The following is a 23,672-nucleotide window of genomic DNA, read 5'->3' as shown; positions in this document are numbered from 1 at the left end:
AAAGAGCTCACCAAACTCCACACCCGAAAAGCAAATAACCCAGTGAAGAAATGGGCAGAAAACATGAATAGACACTTCTCTAAAGAAGACATCCGGATGGCCAACAGGCACATGAAAAGATGTTCAGCGTCGCTCCTTATCAGGGAAATACAAATCAAAACCACACTCAGGTATCACCTCACGCCAGTCAGAGTGGCCAAAATGAACAAATCAGGAGACTCTAGATGCTGGAGAGGATGTGGAGAAACGGGAACCCTCTTGCACTGTTGGTGGGAATGCAAACTGGTGCAGCCGCTCTGGAAAGCAGTGTGGAGGTTCCTCAGAAAATTAAAAATAGACCTACCCTATGACCCAGCAATAGCACTGCTAGGAATTTATCCAAGGGACACAGGAGTACTGATGCATAGGGGCACTTGTACCCCAATGTTCATAGCAGCACTCTCAACAATAGCCAAATTATGGAAAGAGCCTAAATGTCCATCAACTGATGAATGGATAAAGAAATTGTGGTTTATATACACTATGGAATACTACGTGGCAATGAGAAAAAATGAAATATGGCCTTTTGTAGCAACGTGGATGGAACTGGAGAGTGTGATGCTAAGTGAAATAAGCCATACAGAGTACAGAGAAAGACAGATACCATATGGTTTCACTCTTATGTGGATCCTGAGAAACTTAACAGGAACCCATGGGGGAGGGGAAGGAAAAAAAAAAAAAAAGAGGTTAGAGTGGGAGAGAGCCAAAGCATAAGAGACTGTTGAGAACTGAGAGCAAACTGAGGGTTGATGGGGGGTGGGAGGGAGGAGAGGGTGGGTGATGGGTATTGAGGAGGGCACCTTTTGGGATGAGCACTGGGTGTTGTATGGAAACCAATTTGACAATAAATTTCATATATAAATTAAAAAAAAAAAATGGATAAGCATTCCAGGAACTCTCACACATTGCTGGGGGAAACACAAAACGGTATGTATATAGTCCATTCGGAAAACAGATTGGCAGTTTCTTATAACATTGGATATTCACCTACAATATGACCTGTTAATCCAACTCCTAGGTATTTGTCACAGACAGATGAAAACCTATGCTTACACTAAAATAAACTCCAATGTTTCTAACAGGTTACTCATAATAGCCAAAATGAAAAATGTCTATCAACTGTTGGATAAACAAATCACGGTATATCCATAAAATCAAATAGTCAGCAATAAAGAACTGCTGATACACGCAACAATAAATCTCAAAACAATTGTAATAAATGGAAGTATATACTGTATGATTTTACTTACATCACATTCTAGTGACAGAAGTAGAGAAGTAGTTTCCAGAGCCAAGAACTGGGGGAAGGAGTTAACTACCAAGGGGCATAAGGGAACTTTACAGTGCTAGAAATGCTTTATATCATGACTGTGGCACTGGCTATATACCTGTATGTATTTGTCAAAATGTACTGAAATGTAGATTTTTTAAGTGTTTCATTTTATTGTGTATGAGTTACAGCTCAATTAAACTGATTTTTTTTTCCACGAAGGCTTCTAACATAAAGACATTTTCAGACAAAAAAATAAATAAATCCTGCAAGTCACTATTACTCTAAATACATCAAACTTGAGTCACTTTACATCATCCCACAGCAACGGAGGCAAAACTAGGAGACAGGAATAAACAATTTATTAATCTTAATAAACTCAAGTATTTATTGCATAGCTATTATGTAACTGTAACATTGTGCAAGGTAATGGATATAATAATAATCATAGCATTGATCTTTATCTGCCATAAATTTTGGTTGAAAGACAAAAACAAGTACTTTTTTACCATGAGGGTGAAGGATGAAAATATTTTGGAAGTGCATGGTCCGTATAGTGGACAGAGCTGGGATTTGACCTTAGCTCATTCTTCATTTTAGTAGGCAACTCAATATTCAGTCATCTGTTGGTTCAATTCAAATGCTCTTGACTGAGTGTGTGCTCTGTGCCTAGGACTGCCACTGTGTGGCTTAGAGGGATATGCCCCAGTAAACACTCAGTTTTTGTAAATAATTCACCTTCTCTGAAATTTTTTGGAACCTGTTATTGAACATGGTCCCCCTTATATCTCCTTTCACAAGACAGAATTGGAGAGTGAAAATGGGGACAAGTCACAAGAATGTTTTACTCCTGGATGTAAACCTCTCTGTCTACCTTGGCTGTTCCTAGTCAACAGTTGTCCATTGTGATAATGTTCTATTCTGTTGACAGTATCCCCCAGTTCCCTCCTTTGGGGTGAGTATCAAGGGTATTTGCTGCCCCTGTCCTGCCTCAGACCCTTCCTGGGTCTCCGGCAGTGACCTGAGTGCTCCTCTTTGACCACTGTTCCCCATTCTCCCCATTTGCTCCTCGTTGCTGTGCAGGTGCCTTTCATCCACAGAGCATTTACTGTTGATCCTGACAACTTTTCTTTCCCCTCAAAGTATTAGCGCTTTCTCTTTTATAAAAAAAAACTTTCATAGATTAATTGCTTCCTCTTTTGTTATAAGATTTCTTGGAACGTCAAATGTATTGAGGAGTACAAACTCCTTAACTCCCTTCCGTCCCAGGGAATGAAGAGTCCCAGCAGACTACAGGCTTCCTCCCTAATACACTGTCTGCTTTGACAATGAATAAATAAATAAATAAATAAATAAATCACAAGTGGTTGAATGATGAGTCAGTAATTCTTATAGAAGGGAAGACTCCAATATTTTAAAAAAATCTCTATTTTAGCCATCCATAAAGTGTTTTTTTCTTTACAAATGTGACAGTTTTACAACTACCCTTCTCTTCAAGTGAAATTCTCAGTCATGCAGTAGAGTTTTTATATATTTCTGACTATTGGTAGCTAAATACACACACACTTATCCACAATAGCTTCATACCTTTAGTTACAAACATAATCATAGATCTTTTATTTGTAAATTTCTTTGATCCTTACACATCTTATTAGCACAAAGTCCAATTTCCTACACACTTGTCTAAAAATTCTAGGGACTATTGAAAGGGCTCACTCCATTTTATCTTTTCTTAGTGCCATGGGCTTTTTATTCTTCTAAATATCCCGAGAGATAGTACTTGTCCACTACTGTGAAGGAAGATTCCATTTCCTTGGTAATCTGGTAAAGGGTGCCCTACCCATGCATGAGCTTCTGTGGGTGCAGCTTTAGGCATTCATCTCTTTTACTTCAAGTTTCCCAGCAGCTACCACTGCATGAACCTAGAATCCTCATACATCATTTCTTTCTGGCAACCACATGCTTTCCACTGGGGCCACTCCTCATAGCCAGAGCTATTAGAAATCTCCTCCAAAAGGACACTGCCCTCAGCAATCCCAAAGGGACTTCCTGTACTCCTGCACACCTTGATATTGCTGGCAATTTTTCTTGTTAAAAAAGGAACCCACATACACTTCTGGTGGGACAATGCCTTCAATGGGAAAACTCATTGGTGACTGGGATGGCATTATATACTTCTGTGTGTAATGGACTTATATACACACTTATATATACATGTGTATATATAAGGGTGTGTTAGTTTGAGCTCCTCAATTAAAAAAAAAAAACCCTGCAGGGCGCCTGGGTGGCTCAGTTGGTTGAGTGTCCGTCTTCGGCTCAGGTCACGATCTCACGGTCCGTGAGTTCGAGCCCCGCATCGGGCTCTGGGCTGATGATGGCCCAGAGCCTGGAGCCTGCTTCCGATTCTGTGTCTCCCTCTCTCTCTGACCCTCCCCCGTTCATGCTGTCTCTGTCTCAAAAATAAATAAACGTTAAAAAAAAAAAAACCAAAACCCTGCTAATTGAGTTAGCCACTGGTATATAATATATATAATATATACCCAGCCACTGGCATAGAAGACGGTTCTCTCTCAAGAACTGTAGGAAACCAAGCAAATAAGCAACCACAATCCTGTGTGATAAGTACTATTTCAGAGTTTTGCATGGAATACAGATACTGGGAACAACATTCACGAATAAATTTTACGATGGGGTAGCAAATTCAGTAGAACCTTGTCACTATTGGCAGTTTTTATTCCATAATTAGGCCATGGATGCATCACTTGATTTCTTTCTTTTGTCTTGGATTCGTGATATACTGAGAGTTGTTTTGTCTTAGAAATAAAACTTAATAAAAAAATACTAACAGCACATATATTCTAGTTTAATGCTTGCATCTGTATTTCTGGTATAGAGAAAAAGTATACATTAAAATCGCAACAAATAAAGATTTTATAAAGCTTAAATGGACACATTGCATTGTGGGTAGTGTTGGTATAGGGAATATATACATTGTAAAAGTTTTTTTGTAATTTTTTAATGTTTATTTTTGAGAGACAGAGGAGACACGCGCACAGAGACACGCGCGCAGAGACAGAGACACACACACAGACACACACACACAGAGATACACACAGAGACACACACAGACACACACACACACACACACACACACACAGACAACGAGCAGGAGAGAGGCAGAGAGAGAGGGAGACACAGAGTTGGAAGCAGGCTCCAGGCTCTGAGCTGTCAGCACAGGGCCCAGTGCAGGCCTTGGGGCCACAAACCGTGAGACCATGACCTGAGCCGAAGTCGGTCGCTTATCCAACTGAGCCACCCAGCTGCTCCATCTATAAAAGGATTTTTATCTGAGTGTATTCAATTTAATTAAAACTTCTGGCACAATCAATTTGGTTGGTACACTCAACAAGATCATTCGTCAATACCTGAGCTGACCACACTTCAAACGCATGAATTGTTGGGGGCCCCTGGGTGGCTCAGTCAGTTAAGCATCCGATTTCAGCACAGGTCAAGATCTCTCGGGTTTGTGAGTCCGGGCCCGCGCCTGGGGTGAGCCCAACTTCTCCCCACCCCCACTCTCTGCCCCTCTGGGATTCTCTCTCTCCCTCTCTCTCTGTCCGTCACTCGCGCCCTCTCTCAAAAAAAAAAAAAAAAAGAAAAGAAAAAAGAAAAAAGGGGGGGCTCACAGCTTTGTAATAACCAGCCCTGAGAAGTAGCAAGCTTATTCTACTCTTTTTCATACTGGCATCTAATTCCATATAAAACACTGACAGTGGCAACTACAGCAGAAGATCCAAATTGTGTCAAACCCCCCCAACACACGGACATGCCAGTCGTTTAACCGTTTTCATTATTATTGTTCTATTTTGACATGAAACTTTGACAGAAGTTAGAAATCTTGGTAAGTTTTAATTTTTTTTTTTTTTTTAGTAATAAAGGAATTATTTTTAAAGGTTTTATCGATTCGGGACTTATGAATGTTTACATCAAAAGCGGAGAAGAGAAAAAAGCTAAAAAACCTTCACAATTTATTAGTATATAAGGATTTTAATCTATTTTCTTGTAACCAAAAATTACTGGCCTATTTATTAGGTACTTCTGGGGACTTTATCAGCCGCTGAGCAAGACCAGAAACACCCTGGAAGTGGTTTAACTCTACTCTACTTGTGCGCAATTGTGTGTGAGTATTTCTGGAACACTATATAAACAGGTCTTTACATAAAACTTCAATGACTACATGTTCACTTAGCAGACTGTGAAACATTTTGAATGGAATAAATAACTTCATGAACTTCAGTGATTGCATGAGGTCGTCTGCGGTGGGGTCAGGGAAGAGTTTGGAAAGAGATCAGGCTAATATTTACCTCTATAATCCGTAACCTAATGTCGGAGGTTAGTAACAATTTTCCAGACAGGAGAAGAAGATGCCCTATGTTGCCTATTGTGATTCTACTTGAAAACTTCAGCTTGATGGCTACCTCGTTTGCAAGCAGGAACATTGCTAGGGCAACATGAAGTGCTCCAGTCACAAGCACTTATAAACCACTCAGGTCAGAATGGACGTGTGTAGGCAGTCTTGGGGGCATGTGTATGCACCTTGTTGGAAAAGGGGTTTTGGCAAGATGAGCAAGTGTTGGGCAACATGTTTATAGGATTTGCAACACAGCCTCCGGGAAAACACCGACAGCAATATTTACTCAACATTACTTTTCATTCTTTTAATGTTCTTTCTTCCAAGAAGTAAATACACGGCGTTTGGCATTTGTTTTGTTTGGTTTTAAAGTAACAGCTACCTTGTTAAACCTCAATTTTGACAGTGCGCGCTCGTACCTCAGGTTATACTAGTTCAGCTTCGTCAACTTGTAAATGGGAATAATTCAGAGAAACTCCCTGAAGTTAAAGCTCAAAGTGAAACCAACTTCCCAAAGTACCAGGAAATATTATTCAGAAAAAACAAAACTGCAACATTTGGTAAAACTTATTTTTCCCATCTTCTTAAACCACATTTGTTTTATTAGTATTAAAAACTACAGTGGTGTGAGGTCTGCAGCTGATAGTGGTTTGGTTCAAACCAGAGTCAGGGGCAGCTGCAAAAATACAGAAACATCTCGTCTGCTGCCATGCGAAGATTCGAGCCTAACTCCTAGCAAGCCAGCTTTATTCAGACTATCTCGGGTTTATCATGTAAGAATCAAAGTCACATGTCTCTGCATGAGCCATGTTAGCTGAAAACCCTCTAGCCTAATAAGTAGAGAAACGTAACCACAAGAACCATGAGGCTTTCTACATTTGAAGGACAAATAAGGGAGGCATTCTCTTCTTACAGAGCAGTTTCTATCCCAGAAGCCTGCCCCATCCCATTCCTACAGCTCTTAATTGCCCCCTCACCTCCCTTCAAAGATTCTCCAACAAGAAATCGGTTAGGTAGTTGGTTCCAATAATACGCGGCTCTCCTCCAAGAGAGTTACCGTCTGGTCTTTGGCCTGTAGTGCTAATTCATAATCCCTAGACTAGCTTTCAAATGCTTTTGAACCCATAAGCACAGCAAGAAATCCACTTTCATCCAGAGCCAGTATACATAGAAAACTGTAGCAAGAGCTTCTTGAAAAATATATACCTTTACTACATGTGATGCACTGATAGTTTCCATTTTATATTGTTTAATTTTATGTGGTTTTTGCACACCACCAAATTGACTCCATTACATACAAGTGCATCATGACCCACAGTTTATAAAATACTGCCAAAGTTCATTACTTTTCATGTCCAGCTGTGCATCAAAATCACCTGGGGAGTGTTCTCCAAATAAGCCAAGGCTGGCGAGGGGAGAATGGGGCGTGACTGCAGACAGTTTTAAAAGGCAGACAGTTTCTCCCAATAATTCGCTGTGTGACCTTAGATAGGTTACTTAACCTCTCAGAGTTTTAATTTCCTCACTTCCAAATAACGATAGAATCTTCCATACAGATTTGTTCTGGGTATGAAATGACATTTCTAGGACAATGCTAGGTTTTGGTATGGTAAGAACGCATTATTATTTTTAATAATCTTGCGACCATACTATTTTTATAGTTAAGTTGCATTACTGATATCTAATGGGGATTTTTCACAACATGTCCTAACCTGCCTTACACGCTGTGCCTTTCCTAGAGCCAAAAGTGGATTAGAACTCAGCCACCTCATTAATACCTTGCTTGGCTACTAAATTGGAGGTGCCTCAACAAGGTAATAATGAGGTGACCAAGTCCTAACCTGATCTTGGCCCCCACTAAATGTATTAATAAGGTGACCAGGTTTTAACCTGTTCTCGGCCTCATGGATATATTGGTTTTCAAAGCAAGTGAGAACCTGTTTTTAAAAGGCTATTGAAAACATCAAATCATGAGCCTAGGTGTTTTTGTTTTTTAAGAGAACATGAATAAGAGATACAAAGGAAAGAACTAGACAGAGTTCATTAGAAACTCCTAATATTAGTCTCTCACGTTGCCCTGTACCAATTTTCCTGAAGAACTAACATGGATTGCAATTCACGTTAGGTAAATATTTGGGCTTTTCCAGTGAATACTTTTCAATTTAACACAATATTCTATATCCATAGGTCCTAAATTGAATCCTGTAACAAAGATTTATCGAAAAGCCAACACTAACCACACTCAATTCAGAACTATGAGAACACAAAGAAAATGTGAAATGTAGTCCCTTCCCTCAAAGTGCTTGTAGTCCACTTGACAGAAGGAACTTACAAAGATGGGGATTAATAGAAACTTGGCTGCATAGTAAGACCACCAGATCGGGAGGCGATTGCCATTGAAAAGAGCGTGTTACTCACGTTCCCAAGCAGCGGGGAGGGCACACCCGTCAAGAAACCCCACACCAGGAAGGCGTCCGTGAGGAGGCAGGGAGGTAGAGACACTGTGGGCGAGAGGCTTTATTGCAGTTCCTCCAGGAAGAAACAGGTGAGGCTGGGTAAGCAGGTTTAGGATTGACTAGTTTGAATAATGTTAGCATATTTAAGACATAGGCGCTCTCCGTAGCTGTCTGGTACCTGGCCCTGGGGTGTAGGTAGATAGATATACATCTATCTACCTACTTATCTATCTACGTAGCTACTATCTATCTACCTACTACTTTCAGAGTGTGAAAGCCCAACAAAGGAAGTGATTGGAGGGGTGGGCTCTGAATTGGTTGGTTTGTTTTTGAAAAGCACTCTTGCAGGGCAATTGTTTAACATTTCTAGGAACTGGCTACACCTGGGGGAGGTGGTCTCTCCAGCGTCAACAAAGCCCCAGATTTCAAAGCATCAGAATACATAAAGCAAAAGACATGGTTAATACAGAAACAACCCAAAACTTGGAAAATGTTAACAACATAATTTACCACTAACGTGTGTATCAAATGCCAAAAGAATTGAGGAATTTAGGGAGTTGTCAACTTTGACTATACATTGGAATCACCCAGAGGATTATAAAAGTACTGCCCGAGTCCCTATCTTAGACTCTGACTTAGTTTAGGGTGCAGCTGGGCATCAGGAGCTTTAAGAGCTTTCCAGGTGACTCTAATGTATAACCTAAGGTGACAACCACTAATTTAGAGCAAGTGTGACAGGACAGGTGGTGACAAGTGTATTTGGACCTTGAATGCTCCAAAGCTGGTCACTTTTGCCTCATCCTTTGCAGTAGAGAAGAGGGGAAAGAGAGAAGGAAAATAATAGAGAATGATGGATTGAACATGTATCAAGGAACCACTACATGGCAGGTCCATTTTAGGTACTTCAAATACATTATCTTTCTCCCTAAAAGCATAAAACAAAAATATAAAATTCTTTCATTTAACCGAAAGGAAACTGAAACTCAGAAAGGGTAAATGATTTGGGGTGCCTGAGTGACTCAGTGGATTAAGCGTCCAACTCTTGATTTTGGCTCAGGTCATGACCTCATGAACCATGAGATCAAGTCCCACATTGGGCTCTGCTCTTACAGCGTAGAGGATCCCTGCTTGGGATTTTCTTTCCCTTTCTCTGCCTCTCCCTCACTCTCTTTCCCTCAAAATAAATAAACATTTCAAAAAAAAGGGTAAATGATTTGCCTACAACCCACAGCTAATATGTTGATAAGTTCATATCTTTTCTCTACCAAATTTGAATCTAGTTTTTTTTTTAAAGATGAAATACTGCTCTCTCTCCAAGTAACCAATATTTTTCCTATTTGATAAACCAAACATTGTTTTTCTTTGTATCCAATTTTAAATACTTCATGTCTTGCCCAAACAACAATTTATTATTATTACAGAGAAATCTTTGAACCTTGACATAAATGATAATCTTTCTTTGGTCTAGCATGTCAGTTTCCGTTAGGCTTTACCCCACTCTTATCCCATCTGGTTAGGGCTGGCCGGGGAGTGAAGGTAGGGGACATAGGATCGTGGTTTATCTAACCATGGCACTCTACTATTTGATCTATAACGATTAGGCTAAGGGATGGTCACATGACATAAGCTGAGTCAATCGGTGTGCTTGCACTGGGACTGCAAAAGTAGATGCTGGAGATAGTGTGTTTATTTCTTGAGGCTTGTAGGCTCTAAGCACAGAGGCCAGACCTTCATTGAGATCCTAAGGCATGAGAGAATGGGGCCAACAGGAAGAGAGATGAAAAAACAAATAGATGTTTAGTAGATCCTAGAGATGGATAAGCTGCTATTATTGTTTGAGCTTCTGGATTTAATCAGGCTTAAATGCAAACATCTCCACCCATGGGCTTAACGACTGTATGAGCCAATAAATTTCCTTTTTACTTAAGATGTTTTGAATTGCTTTTCTGTTATGTGCAACTGTTACTTGCACAATGAGATGTTTCCAGAAAAAACACATTATTTGGGGCACAGGCCTATTCAATTTGATGAAGGTACTCAGTGAATGAAATCAAGAACAGTTTGAACAAGGGTGTGCTTTTCTTCTTATATGGACAACTATTGCCTTGCAGTTTGCAGGTTTTCCAGATCAAAGTGTAATAGAAGACCGTACTGCAAGTTCAAAGTCAGTGATACATTATTTTGGAATGGTCCTTTAGGAAAGAAGACTGAGATCACAATGACAAATCAGCCAGTCAGTTAAAATTAATTATTAATCATCTGCTGTGTGTCAGGAAATGTGAATTTTATGGGGAGGCTCCAAAGATAAAGAGGACGTTTCAAGAAGCTCACTGCTTGTGGGGGAAATATGGACCCAAAAAAACCACTACTAAAAGGTAGCACTGGTAAGTTGCCAAATCTACAGCATGAAAATATGTTAGGGCTATGTACGTTCAAAGGAATGAGCAAGAGCTGTGAGATGGAAGTGGTCAGGAGCACTTTTTCTTTTTTTTTTTAAAAGACTGTGTAGGCTGACCTGTGCCTTGCAGAATTGGAGGATTTAGCAGAGAGATTATCTTTGCCTACAAAGAGAAAGTTCTGTATAATATACTTGAGCTATATCTGAAGAATCTAATACTAGATTCTAGTAGTTTAAGAATCTAATACTAGACCAAAGGAAATAGAATCTAAGGTAGCATAAAAAACATCTCTACCTCTACCCCATACCATTATTTCCTGGTTTTTATTCTTTAAAATGGAAAAGAAGGGGCACCTGGGTGGCGCAGTCGGTTAAGCGTCTGACTTCAGCCAGGTCACGATCTTGCGGTCCGTGAGTTCGAGCCCCGCGTCGGGCTCTGGGCTGATGGCTCAGAGCCTGGAGCCTGTTTCCGATTCTGTGTCTCCCTCTCTCTCTGCCCCTCCCCCGTTCATGCTCTGTCTCTCTCTCTGTCTCAGAAATAAATAAATGTTAAAAAAAAAATAAAATAAAATAAAATAAAATGGAAAAGAAAAACCCCAGCTTTATTAATGTTACATAATGATCAAGACAAGGTCATAATCCTTGCCTGTTAGGGGTTTCAATCTATTTAGAAACTTCAGGAAAGTAGACAAATCATGTTTTGAGTAATACCTGTAGGAAAGGGAACCTAATTCAGATTAAAGGTCAAAGTAGAATGCTTGGAAAAAGCACCATCTGAACTAAAACTTTAGGGGTGCTTCAGTGGCTCTGTTGGTTAAGCATCTGACTCCTGATTTTGGCTCAGGTCATGATCTCACAGCTCATGAGATCCAGCCCCATGTCGGGCTCTGTGCTGGTAAGCGTGAAGCCTGCTTTGGCTTCTTTCTCCTCCTTCCCCTTCCTTCCCCCCCACCCCTTGCCCTCTCTCTCTCTCTCAAAAACAAATAAACTTAACAAAAGTAATAAACTAAAATTTTACTGAAAGTCAAGAAGTTAGCAAAGATTCTAAAATGAGAAAAAAAGTGTGACACATGTATTATATATCAAAAGAAATTCAAAGAGGTGATAGCAAGGTACCTATAGGAGTAGAAGGAAGAGGTTTATACTCCCTGGATGAAAAAAAGGCAGAGAGCAGCTGTTTTCCAAGAACCTGGCCCTTTGGGGTCCCCTGACATACCTTCAGGGAATCTGTGAAGTCATATAATTTTTATAATAATGCTGGTATATTATTTGCCTACAAAAGCTCATTTTCTCATGAGTATACACTCATAGTGGAGATTTCTACTGTATATCTGGCAGATCTGCATAAAAGAATGACCACTATGTTCCAAATAGCAAACCATTATGTTATAAAAATCATGCATGGATAAAAACACATATATTCAAGGTGCAAGATAGGCCAATGTAACAGAGTGCAAAAAAAATCATGAATATAGTGTCAGATTCTATATGGTAACTAATCTTTAAGAAACTTCCAGTTTTTGAATAGTATGATAGGATAGTCATAATTATCTAAAATGGCTATCAAAATACTCCTTCCTTTTCCAACTCTGTATGTGTGAGACCAGATTTTCTTCATATACTTCAACCAAAATAACACATCACAACAGATTGAATGAAGAAGCAGATATGACAATCTAGCTAACTTTTGTTAAGCCAGACCTTGCAAAGATGTTCAAAGTATAAAACAATTCTACTCTTACAAGTAATTTTTGTGTGTGTATGGCACGGGGTGGGGGGAGGGATATAAGAAAATGTTTATTACTGTTCCTTAAATTGAACATTTCAATCTTTTTTTAACTTCTACTATAGTAAATATAGATAGATATAACCCACTTAAGCTCTTTAGGGTCCTCATAATTTTTAAAAGTATAAAGAGATTCTGAGACCAAAAGTTTGAGAATGGTGGCCACAGAACATGTCATAGGGATTCTGTTTCATATTTCCCCGAGATCTCTTCTTTTCATGACCCTGTGTGATTGACGCACACTCAGTAAGCTCATCAATAAATGTTGAGTCAGTTCACTCCCACCCATTCACTGTTTCCAACTGCCCATTGTTGTAAGCCTGAATGAATAAATAGATGTAGCTTTCACATCACCACCAGCTTCTATTTGTCCTGAATCCTCATTTCCCATTGATAATGCGTCAGAAGTAATCGCTGCTATTATGACAATTTAGGAGAATCATGTAAGGATCAATAAACAAGATCAAATTCACAAATGCGTCTATATCTCTGCAGAGCACTCTGTTTTGCTAAAAACTGAAATTAACGGGGGAGACAGCACTGTTTCTCTGTGCTTTTGAGTGTTTTACATTATAAGAGGCAAGACCTTAAGAATTTAAAAACATTAGAATATTTAAAGGTAGCAAAAGTTATGACTTGTTCTCCAACTCTGAACCAAATACTTGTGGAAAAGATTATAATGAATAATCCCTTATCTTTGGGGTGGGGGTGGGGGTGGGGGGGGAATGCCTGATTTCTTTCTCTGCTTTGAAGCCTCCGATGATTTCTGGCTGTTTGCCCTACATTTTGATCTTTGGATAAGTATGCTGTCCTCGGGGCTCCTTCCCTTCTGAGGTCCACCAGGAATGTCTGTCTGAAGGCTTTGGCTGGGATTTTATATTTAACACTTGGCGGGTAAATGATGCTGGGAAAAGTGTAAGCATCCACCCACATGCAGGCTCTGTGACCCTCTGCAGAAAGATGGTTTGGATGTGGAATAGAGTGGCGCAGGGGCACCAAGTGACATTTACAGCAAGGACTCAGAGCAGGCTCTGCCTCTCACCTCCCTCCCGGCCTGTGCTAGGAGGCCCCGGCTTCTGCTCAGTGGGCTGGTTCAAAGAAGGCATTAGACTGCCCTTTGGAAAGGGTACAGTCCTCTCCTTACAACTGAGTTGAGACGACCTCATTCTTTTCAGTTATAAATTTTGGCAATTCCCTGTTATCAGCCAAAGGACATCATTCTTTTTAAGTAACAATCTAGCTTCTGCCAAATTTTGATTAAACAGACAAATAGTACTTTTTTAAGGCATGCTCATTTCAGAGTGCATTAAAATCAAGCTTAGTAGCAAAAAATGTTTGTTTGTTTGTCAAAATCCCCTTAAAGAGATGTATACGGTTATCTTCCAAAAATTCTCTTTTCCTGCTCCCTTTTATTGATAAACAATAGTATATTTGTATCAATGTTATATATTAATTTTGTATTTTTTCCAATCCTTTTTAAAATGTATTTTTAAAAATGCAATAAGGATTGTGAGTCAATCCTTTAATAGCTGAAAAAAAAAATTATGCACAATTATATATGAAATACATGAGTGCCCTCTCTTGTCCACTTCAAAGTAAAACAGTTTAGCAGTCAAAGAATTTTCTCTCTGTAGTGGCAGGAAACAAAATCAGCCACCTGTAATATAAGCTAAGTTTTTGTCTTCCTTCTTTGAAAATCAGATATATAAACGCATGCTGTATTTCATTAAGAAGAAACTGATTGGAAGAAAATGAATTTTAAAGTAAACACAACAGTTTTTATAAGAAGCTAAACACAACAGTGGTACCAGTTTTAATTCTTATTTTTTAAGTCTTGGAGGGTATGTTGAATTCAGGTAAACCTGGCTTTGAAAATGAGTTTAATTTTCATTTTGACTGACATGATTGCACCGAAAGCAAGTTAATTTCCCAGATGTTAAACCTATAAACAATCATATTCTGATTTTCACTATTTTTCTTTCACTTTTTTTTTTTTAACAACTGAAGGAAAAGCACAAATAAGCCTGTTGTTAGGAGCCAGTAATTTCTTATGTTGCTGCTCAGTAATGAAGCTACACAAGAAGACATTCTATGGTGCTATAAATTTTATTTCATTTTTTATTATTTTTTAGAGAGAGAGAAAAAGAGCATGAGCAAGGGAGGGGCAGAGGTAGGAAGAGAGAGAGACAGAGAGAGAATCGTAAGCAGGCTCCATGCTCACTACACAACCCTGGGATCATGACCTGTGCCAAAATCAAGAGACAGATGCTCAATTGACCGAGCCACCTAGGTGCCCCAATGTGCCATTAATGTTAAAGAATATTTACTTACTATTTCTATAGCTCTACTGTCTTCCCCCAAAAGTTAGTGAATTGGACGGAGTGTATATAGACAGGTCTTCGTGCCTGGTATGGAAGGCCGACTTGGGGGTAGAGATTTCTGGATAAAAGATTTCCGATCAGAAGAAATTCAATGACCAGGACTAACGTTCTTTCTACACTCAATGAGGGTGGTGAGGAATGCTCTGCCATGGTCTCAGGAATCAAGCCATTGCAACTGCAGTTCCTGGAAAGTTATGAGTAAGTAAAGAATGTTGGGGCTTAGCTGCCTCCTAGATTCTCAGATGAAGTTGTTTTCACCGTAAATTCTTCACATCCTATGAAAAACATTCCCTGAAGGCATGAAGGGAAGTTGTATTTATCAGAGAGGTTTTTTGAATGAGCAACACAGGTTTGTAAATCTAAGAATCGAGACCCTCCCTTCTCAGCTCCCATCCACCCTCCATCCATGGTTTTACGCTCTGGTCAAGTGTGCTGGTGGCCAGATGAAGTATCAACATGCTAGTTCCACTGCAAATGTTGTGAGGACTTCCAGCAGGTTATAGAAATGCTGCTGAGGATCAGATCTACCCACACTGCGTTGAAGAAGAGACTCCCTCAGCAGCTGGCTGTAGTAGCTATTGGCAGAGTCCAGGATTACATGTTCCAAGGTGATCTGACATTCATTTCCTTCTAGAATATGCTGTTAGTGGTGACAGCTGAATAATTTCAACATTCTAACGTTTGGAAAGAAGGCCTGCCAAGTATGGTAAGAACGAGATCACCAGTAGTAGAGGTGAGCCTGCTACTGTGCCTTTATCAGGATAATCCATATAGGGACTGGGGTAATCTTCACAACTACTCTGTAAAGCAGAATCTATTATTATCACCATTTTACCCAGAGTGGCCAAGTAACTTCACCAGTGTACACGGCCAACTTTGCCGGATTGTACTAGGGTTTGATCTCAGCTGTCCAGCTCCAGGGTCTATGCCTACTTTATGCTAGCTCTTCTCACCACACTGAGATATTCTTTTTGGGGTGGTACAACCACAGCTGAGCATCATCTCTCTCTTCTGAGTTCTCATAACACCATCTTTTGTCTTCTTCTAACGCCAGACTTGCTGCTGGTGGTTTTATTGTTTCATCGATTTATGTTTTTTCCGTCCACTTAAATTGTAAGGTCATCAGGGCAGTATCCATATATTCTTCATTTTTGTAGGAAAGGGCACTTACAAATTGGGTGGTAATTCACAAAACAGCATTTTGAATAAAGCTATTAGACTCATAAACTCTCATCAATGTATTCATTCATTCCACTAATACTTATTAAGATCCAATTGTATGGCAGACCAGTTTCTAAGGGGTTACAGTGTTAAATCAAACTGCAGATGAGGTTTTATGATATAACGAATGGATTAACTGTTCCAAGATTTTAGTCACAAGTCTTCCATTAATGCACCTTTTTATTAATGGTTAATTATTAATAGAAAAGTAGTTTGCTAATCTACTTTACATTATTATTGACAGAGCAACTCAGAGATTGTCCATTGTATGTAAGAAGCTTCCTGGGGAGCATTTTAGTATAAAATTTAGAGGCATTATAGACAGAAAAACAAATCATTTCTACAGTAGCAATGGACCAACAGTGCAAATAATATAGAATTTTCTAATCTTTGGATATGGATAACCACTTGGAATGTGTTTCCAATAATATTGTAAAAACCTGGCAGAAAGTATGCAGACATGGAGTTCTTAAGAAAAAATGAACCAGAATCTAGTTGTTTTATTCATCCAGTAGATCAACTATCTTCCACAATGAGTTCAATTTGACTTGGAAAGGTAAAATTTATCCAACATTATTCCTTTCTGGGTGAAGCTTTTTTGCCCCCCCAAAGAATTTTCTTTAGGGTACTGTCCAGACCTGATCCTGTTTATCAGATAATATTAAATCAAATAGTCTCAACTTGTTTTGACCCCTGATGGATGACATTTGGGAAATGACAGTCTGGGCTCCATGGGAAATTGCAGTTATGTTGAGTTGATTATGATTGTGTGTGGTACACACTTTCATTTTTTCTGCTTGGCCCATCTCAGTGGATAACTTCTAGCAAATCCAAATTTGCAAAACAAAATAATCTGACAACTTGTAAGGGTGGGAAAGGATGTTGGTTCATTTCCCTAAAGACTTATCTCATAGAAAAGCCATATATTATATGAAAAAGGAATATAATTCAACATTTCTCTGCCAGAAAAGGCAGCCAAAATTTTTATGTTGTTCCAGGAAGAAAATGATCTTTATGCAATTTCCATTTACTCCTTCCTTACCAAGCCTAGAACTTTAGGCTTTTGGAGATAGCAATGGTATTGCAACATTTTCAGGAAGCGAAGCTTTAAAGTACAAAGAAATTTTATTGCACAACCCCCCAGCCTCCCTTCTTTTTCTCAGTGGAGACCCATTGTTGTCTTTAACTTCTCCGCTCTGAGTTCTGGCTTCCTGGTTACCTACATCCTCTGTTCCGGTCTTGTCTGACCCTTCACCACAACACTGTGGTGTTCACTGTAATAACAGGTGGGCCAAAATGAGCTCACGCTTATTAACATACAGCATGTAACGTCATAGGAATTTTATTATAATTGAGCAATAATTCTTGTAGAGCTATTTTTTAAATGTATCTGTAGAGCAAATTATAATAGAGTATTTCCCCAAGGCTCATAACATTATCTGTTTTTAGGAATTCTGTTTCATGCTGGTACTTTAAACTAATGAGCTCAATAGTCTTGACACGAGAAAAGGTGAAAGAGGTAGAACTGTTTAAAAGTTATTCTTAGTCCAAATCTGGGCTTATTACTGTAGCAATGTGTCCCCTTAGTGCTACCCTAGGGCATCCAGCCAAAATAATCAGAGTGAAATAGATAGGAATCTAAATTGAAAACCAATAATCTGCTGAACACCTATTTCTCCATTATTTTATCCTACCCAATCCTCATTATATATTCAGGTACAGGTAGGATAAGCATTTAGTTCTCGCATTCAGTAGCTTACTGTGGATTATTTTCTTGTTTGTTCTGTCCTAGATAGGTTGCAAAAGGGGGTGGTTATCAGGATAGATCTTGGGGTGGAGAGGTGAAAAAGGAATGTTTATTTGTTCCTATAGAGATATTAAAGTATGCTTTACACGTATCCTCTTACTCAATGCTTGTAACTAAGCTGTGAGTCGGTTAGTATTGCCTCCCATAAATGAGCAAACTGAGTTTTCAAGACGACAGTGTATCCCAATCTACTGGTAATAGTTTTTTATCTGTTTAAATGCTACAATTCGAAGCAGAGATGTATGCAATGGAAACGGCTTTCTTCTCCATTCTTCCTTCTCTTCAGTCTCTCTTGCACACATGCAATGACACATGGGGGTGTGTGTACACACTTAGAAAATCATAGACCTGTCCCACAAGACTCAGGAAAGCCTACCATCCTGAAACAGAAATGCAGTTCAACTTCTCAATTTGTAACCCCTAACAGAGTAGTTTAACTATCAATGCGATTAACACTTAACTGCTCCTAAATGTTATTTCTTCGCCCTCTCACCCCAGGTGTCGCCTCTTATCGTTCCTCATGTTCCATGGAACCATCCCTACTCCTCTCACATCACCAGTTCTTAGAACGTGTTGTCCCAGCCAAGTCTGATGATTTTCCTACGGACTCTAATAACAAGTCAAGTAGAGCAGGCCTGGCCTTGGGGAAATGACTGTTAACTCCCTCCATGCAGTGTAAGCCTGGTCGATGACAGAACAGAACATTTGCTTTCTTTCCTTTGTTCACTTTGTTATTTTTCCAGCAATCCAATGAACTCTTTCTTTCCTAATTCGTTTTCTGCTCAGCGGCTTATCAACGGTGTCTCTTTCAAACTGCATAGATCAAACAACGCTAGATCGTTGTCAAGAGACAAGAAAGTTAAATCATTGGGGAGAAGGTAAAAATAGCTCTGACTAAATCTCTATTGGGCTTTGGAGAAAACTATAATATGTTCGTTTTTCTTTCATATTGGCTGGCTGGCTTCATTCTTCATTTCTAGAATGACAGTAAAGTGCATTATTACTATTATTATTATCATCATCATCATCATCATCATCATCAACAGCATGGCAGTGTTTAGATAAAGCTGGATAGTCCTAGTCAAACTTCTCCTCTCCTGGATGGAGACAAACAAAACATCATGTTGTGTCAGTATGGACAGTATGGATTTTTCTCCACCAAGATAGTCAGCTCAGTTCTGTATAAATGTTATTAAACTCCACATTAAACAGCATGTTTGTGTGGGTACCAAGCCCAGAAGTGCTTGACAGCTAATGAATAAACATATACTTTATTTCTAGCAAGTCTTTTTTAAGGATACAGTGCCTGAATACTTTTGGCAAAAAGACACATTTATTTTGTTTAAAAAACACATATGCTCACATGGAAACGCAAGTAAATCAGGCAGTGTCACTCCAATTCTTGAGTATATAAATAAGTAAATGTCTGATTATTTTGCCTGAAGAATGTCAAAGGGACTAAATCCCAGTCAGTTCAGAGAAAATGCTGCTGCCACATTTCCTGCTCCGACCCCACCCACTCAAGGGCCTGGTGTCACTTACCCATCTCAGGCGCTCTCTGGAGCACGTATCTCTTTTTCAAAACACAAGGACTTGTGAACACAAAGTTCAAAGGGCTTTCCAGAGCACAGCCAAATTAGCCCTTATTTAGAAAGAGAAACATGGCTTTTTAAAAAGAAAAACCTAACAAAGACAGCAGGTATAACCTAATAATAGAGTTTAGAGCTGGAATTTTCGTCCCTTCTCTCTGTGTAAGTATTTTCATTCATATTTGTTGGCTTTCAATACTCTACTACTTCTTGAAACACATATGTGCCTAAATTAAAGAGTTTACCTTCTTTTGGCATCATCGTTAAATAAAGGATTACTTGTTTTCTCTATCTCACTATTACTGAATTTATTATCCACATTTCCCTAATTTCTCTGGGGGATCTCGGGTCGTTGATAGCCAAAGATGTTAATACAGAAAACTACTTACTCTAAATGTACAGCATTAAGTTCATACATTCAAATGGTGTATGGGGAACTAATAAAACCAGAACAGCAAGTGTGATAGGAATATTACATCTATGTGGAATTTTCAAAGACCAAGACTACCAACCACATGATATTCTCTCCTGGTTTACCAAAATGAGAGGAACTCTTCTGGTAACAGTTACTTTTATGGATGGCTAAAACTTACATCACCCACCAAGTACAATGAAGCACTTAAGAGCTGGATCCCTGAGACGACGTGGACCTGCTCTGAAGGAAATCCAGGGCAGTCATGGCTGGTGACTGCTCCGTGGACAGTGTCACAGACACACCTTTGCATCGTCACCTGGGCACTGGAACTGTGATTAACAACCGGTCAGCCTGGGACTGAGAGCCTCTTAATAAACTCCGAGCTTCGGAACAAAGCTATCATTCTAAGGAGTAGTTTAGTGTGTTATAATGAACTGAAAGAAGGCAGAAAGTAAAGGCAGGGAGACACAGGCACTCTGCTGGAAAGCACAGTCATTAAAAATAATGAGCAGTCTTTCACTTCCTTCTTTTTATTAACTTTCTGTAAAGGACAACCCGACACTTTATTATTTAGCGCAGTCTCCACTTTTACTAATATCCGTTAGCAGATGGCTAAGAATTTTTCCACAACATGCTCCATAATACTTAGAACCACCCTGGAAAACACTCAGGGTCTTTTCCTTTCCCTTTTTTGTTTTGTACGTCTTAGAATTGGCTTTTCCAATAACTGCCTCTAAGCTAAACAAAACTTTGCCATCCCTCTCTACTTCTAAAATACACAACGGTAGAATTTTAGGGGGAGAGTTGAACACAGAGAGCAAGGACAAAGAAAAAGACTTCAAGCGCTCATCCTAAACTACTATTCAGTCCAAATTTCTCCCTCCAATTGCCCCTGCGGTGCTAATTTATGTCTAGGAATCTGTAGGAATGGTGTCGACACTTAATTGCTGGCACCGTTTGCATTAAGAATTCTGATAGGAGAAGAGAAGGCTGAATGAACCGGATGGTTGGTAAAAGGCCAGAATTTTAGTCTGGAAGAGATTTCTAGAATGAATTATGAAGCTAACTGCTCTGAGTTAGTACTTTGTTCCCTTGGAGAACTGCTGCATTAGTGCCAAATAGCAGAACTGAACTCTGATCTCTTTCCCTTGTAGTTAATAACTTAAGCCAAGCTTTTGATCAAAGGGAAGGAAACACAACAGCTGAGACCCAGGGAAATTACGGGCTTGACCAGAAGTCCCTCTGACCTGTAGATCCAGGAGACCCAGGCTTCTATTAATCAAAGAGTGAGAGAGGAAGTGGTATTTGAACACCTATTAAGTGTCAGGCACGTGCCAGGTACTTTATTTATGCTATTTCATTTAGTCCTCACACTAACCCCAAGGAACTGGCATTTTATCCATGAGTGATATATACAAGAAAGGTTAGGATTCACTCATTCATTCATTCAACAAATATTTATTGCACAATAACTATGTTCTAGGCATGCCAGATGTTAGGGATACAATGATAAACTAGACGGACATAGCGCTTGCCTTCAGAGAGCTCACAGTTTAATGGAGATATTGCATGAGTAGTTAGAAGCCTGATTAGCATCACAGAAGGGGCAGCAGGTGCTTGAGCAGTTGTAGAAAATCGATGAATTACTCAACTGTTCAACAAAGGATTATTGGAAGCCCGCAAGAAGCACTAACTTTGAAGTTTACCCCAAACTTTGGTCTTGCTCTTATGGAAATGTTCTACATCTGTGTTAATACATAGACATGTGACTATTGTAGTCTATGTAACTGAGGGACTAAATTTTTTTATTTTATCTAACTTTAATTAATTTAAAATGTAATTCTAATAGAGATTGAGGATTAGTAGCTACCATCTTTGACAGCATAGTTATAGATGATTCTCATGGGGCCGAAAGTATTCTGAAACTTATCCCCCTACCATTGCCTTTGGAGGGATTTGGTATGAATTGCTCTAGGAAGCCTAAGGAGTTTGTTTCTGCTGTAGTTATACTGAGACCCCTTCAATCTGTAGGTGTCTTATATTTCTGGGGTGGTTCCAAGGAAGATATAAGGTAGCTCTAAGAAACCAGCTTCAATATTGACTCCGATTGGATTCAACTACAAATAGACCTGGATGAGTTCGTATATCAAAGTATTCTACTGGGTTTAGTCAATATAGAACTAATTCAGCATTGGGCCATTTCACACAACAGCAGAGTCCCAGGTTCCCCTGCAACCCCTCAAACACGGTGGGTCCCCAAGCTCTGCTTTAGTCCCAGTTAGAGCAAGAGATGAAGAGGCAGATTAACCTCTGGTTATCTCAGTTATGTAAAAGGGAAGAGGATTCAAGGTCTCCCCCAGGGTCAGAGCAGTAGTTGCAGGAAACACCGTATGCGTGCATGAAAACATAAACGCAGGCACGTATATACTCCCACGCAAGCACATATACACACTTGCCTTCAGGTGTTGGTATCTCCAGCGGAGCTGGTGATGTATATACCAGACACGGTAATTTCGTTAAGAGTTCTAATCAAGAATTGAAGTAAAGGAGAGGGTGATTTAAGCCTAAATAGAAGTGGAACTGAAAGTGTTTTAGATCCTTTTGCCAAAGCACCTAACTTATTATAGGAGCTTGTTTTAGATTAAAAAGATACTATCTAACGAGCAATAAATAAAATTAGTCCTGTCGGATATTTAATCATTTATGATAAAATTTACTTCTTTGCTGCTGACTTAAGTTCCCATAGTTGATCCGTCTTTTCGCCTCAGAGACATATTCTCTTAGCTCCAGAGTATTTTTTAAAATAACATGCAGTCAGGTATACTTCATATTGCCTCCTGGGTGGAAAGAACTATTTTTCTTTCTCTCTGCTTTGAATCTACAGAATGCTACCTTCTTAGCCAGCCACTTGACCTCACACCGCCCAACTATGAGATGATGCTCTGCGCTTCTGACATGACTGCACCTTATTACTCACTTGGACCATTACTGACAGACTCCCGCCTACGGGCTTGCCATGCAATCTGGCAGCCACATCAAGAAACAACAGGAATCAGAGTCACAATTATCTCTTGCTTTATTCTTAAAGAAAGGAAAGGAGTCAGACCATTAAAAATATGATACGTATTGTATTTTAGTATGCTTGCTAGTTGCCAAATTACCTGCTCAGAAATTGGGCTTATGCAAGCACTATTCAAAAGTAAATTGGCTTGGTGCATGACTGACCTCAGATCATTTCATGAGATAGTAGCAATAAAAGCTTCCATTTATTGAAAGCCAATAATGTGCTAAGATATTTATTACACACATTCATCATTATATTCAGTTTTCACAACAACCACTAAAATAGAAACAATTATTTCAGTTTTTCAAGGGAGGAAACACAGCATCTATGAGTCAATACAACTGGTGTAAGATCACACAGTTTGGAAGTCACAAACTCCTATCTAACTCCGTGCTATTCCATTTCACCATTCTCTCTTCCTGTGAGTAAGGTCCCTGGGAGGAGAGATGGAAACAGAAGGGGTGGAGGCACAGGGAAGAATGCCAAGTTATGTAATTTTTTTCAAGTTAGTAGAAAGTGATAAAATGTTTGTCTTTCAATTTATGTCCTAGCACAATACTAGGCACAAATGAGGTACTTATTGAATGAGAGAACTTTTATTTTATTTTCTTTCAATGTTTATTCATTTTTGACAGGGAGGAGGGGCAGAGAGAGAGGTGGGGACAGCAGATCCGAAGCAGGCTGTGTACTGACAGCAGACAGCCTGATGCGGGGCTCAAACCCACAAACTGCGAGAGCACGACCTGGGCTGAAGTCAGATGCCTAACCCACTGAGCCACGCAGCCATCCCGGATGAGACAAATTTTTAAAAATCTGTTTTCAAATATTCATTTGA

At 39.4% G+C, this 23,672-nt stretch overlaps 2 long non-coding RNA genes across 2 annotated transcripts in view; one reads left to right on the top strand and one right to left on the bottom strand.

Moving 5' to 3' along the window:
- LOC121038705 (uncharacterized) overlaps window positions 1–8,222 on the bottom strand; it is an 87,445-nt gene extending 79,223 nt beyond the window's left edge. Inside the window, exon 1 of the long non-coding RNA XR_005794456.1 lies at window positions 8,139–8,222. This is a non-coding gene — a long non-coding RNA (uncharacterized LOC121038705). The remainder of the gene's footprint in view (window positions 1–8,138) is intronic.
- Window positions 2,118–22,769, top strand: LOC121038707 (uncharacterized). The gene is made up of 3 exons (XR_005794459.1): window positions 2,118–2,264; window positions 5,402–5,489; window positions 22,658–22,769. It is a non-coding gene; the product is annotated as an uncharacterized LOC121038707 (long non-coding RNA).
- Window positions 22,770–23,672: the final 903 nt, after the last annotated feature.

The sequence above is a fragment of the Herpailurus yagouaroundi genome, unplaced genomic scaffold (genome assembly GCF_014898765.1).
Source record: "Herpailurus yagouaroundi ecotype Mexico unplaced genomic scaffold, PumYag 166, whole genome shotgun sequence".
Classification (NCBI taxonomy): Eukaryota; Metazoa; Chordata; class Mammalia; order Carnivora; family Felidae; genus Herpailurus; species Herpailurus yagouaroundi.
The sequence above is the reverse complement of the archived record's forward strand: the minus strand, read 5'-3'. Positions and strand labels throughout refer to the sequence as shown.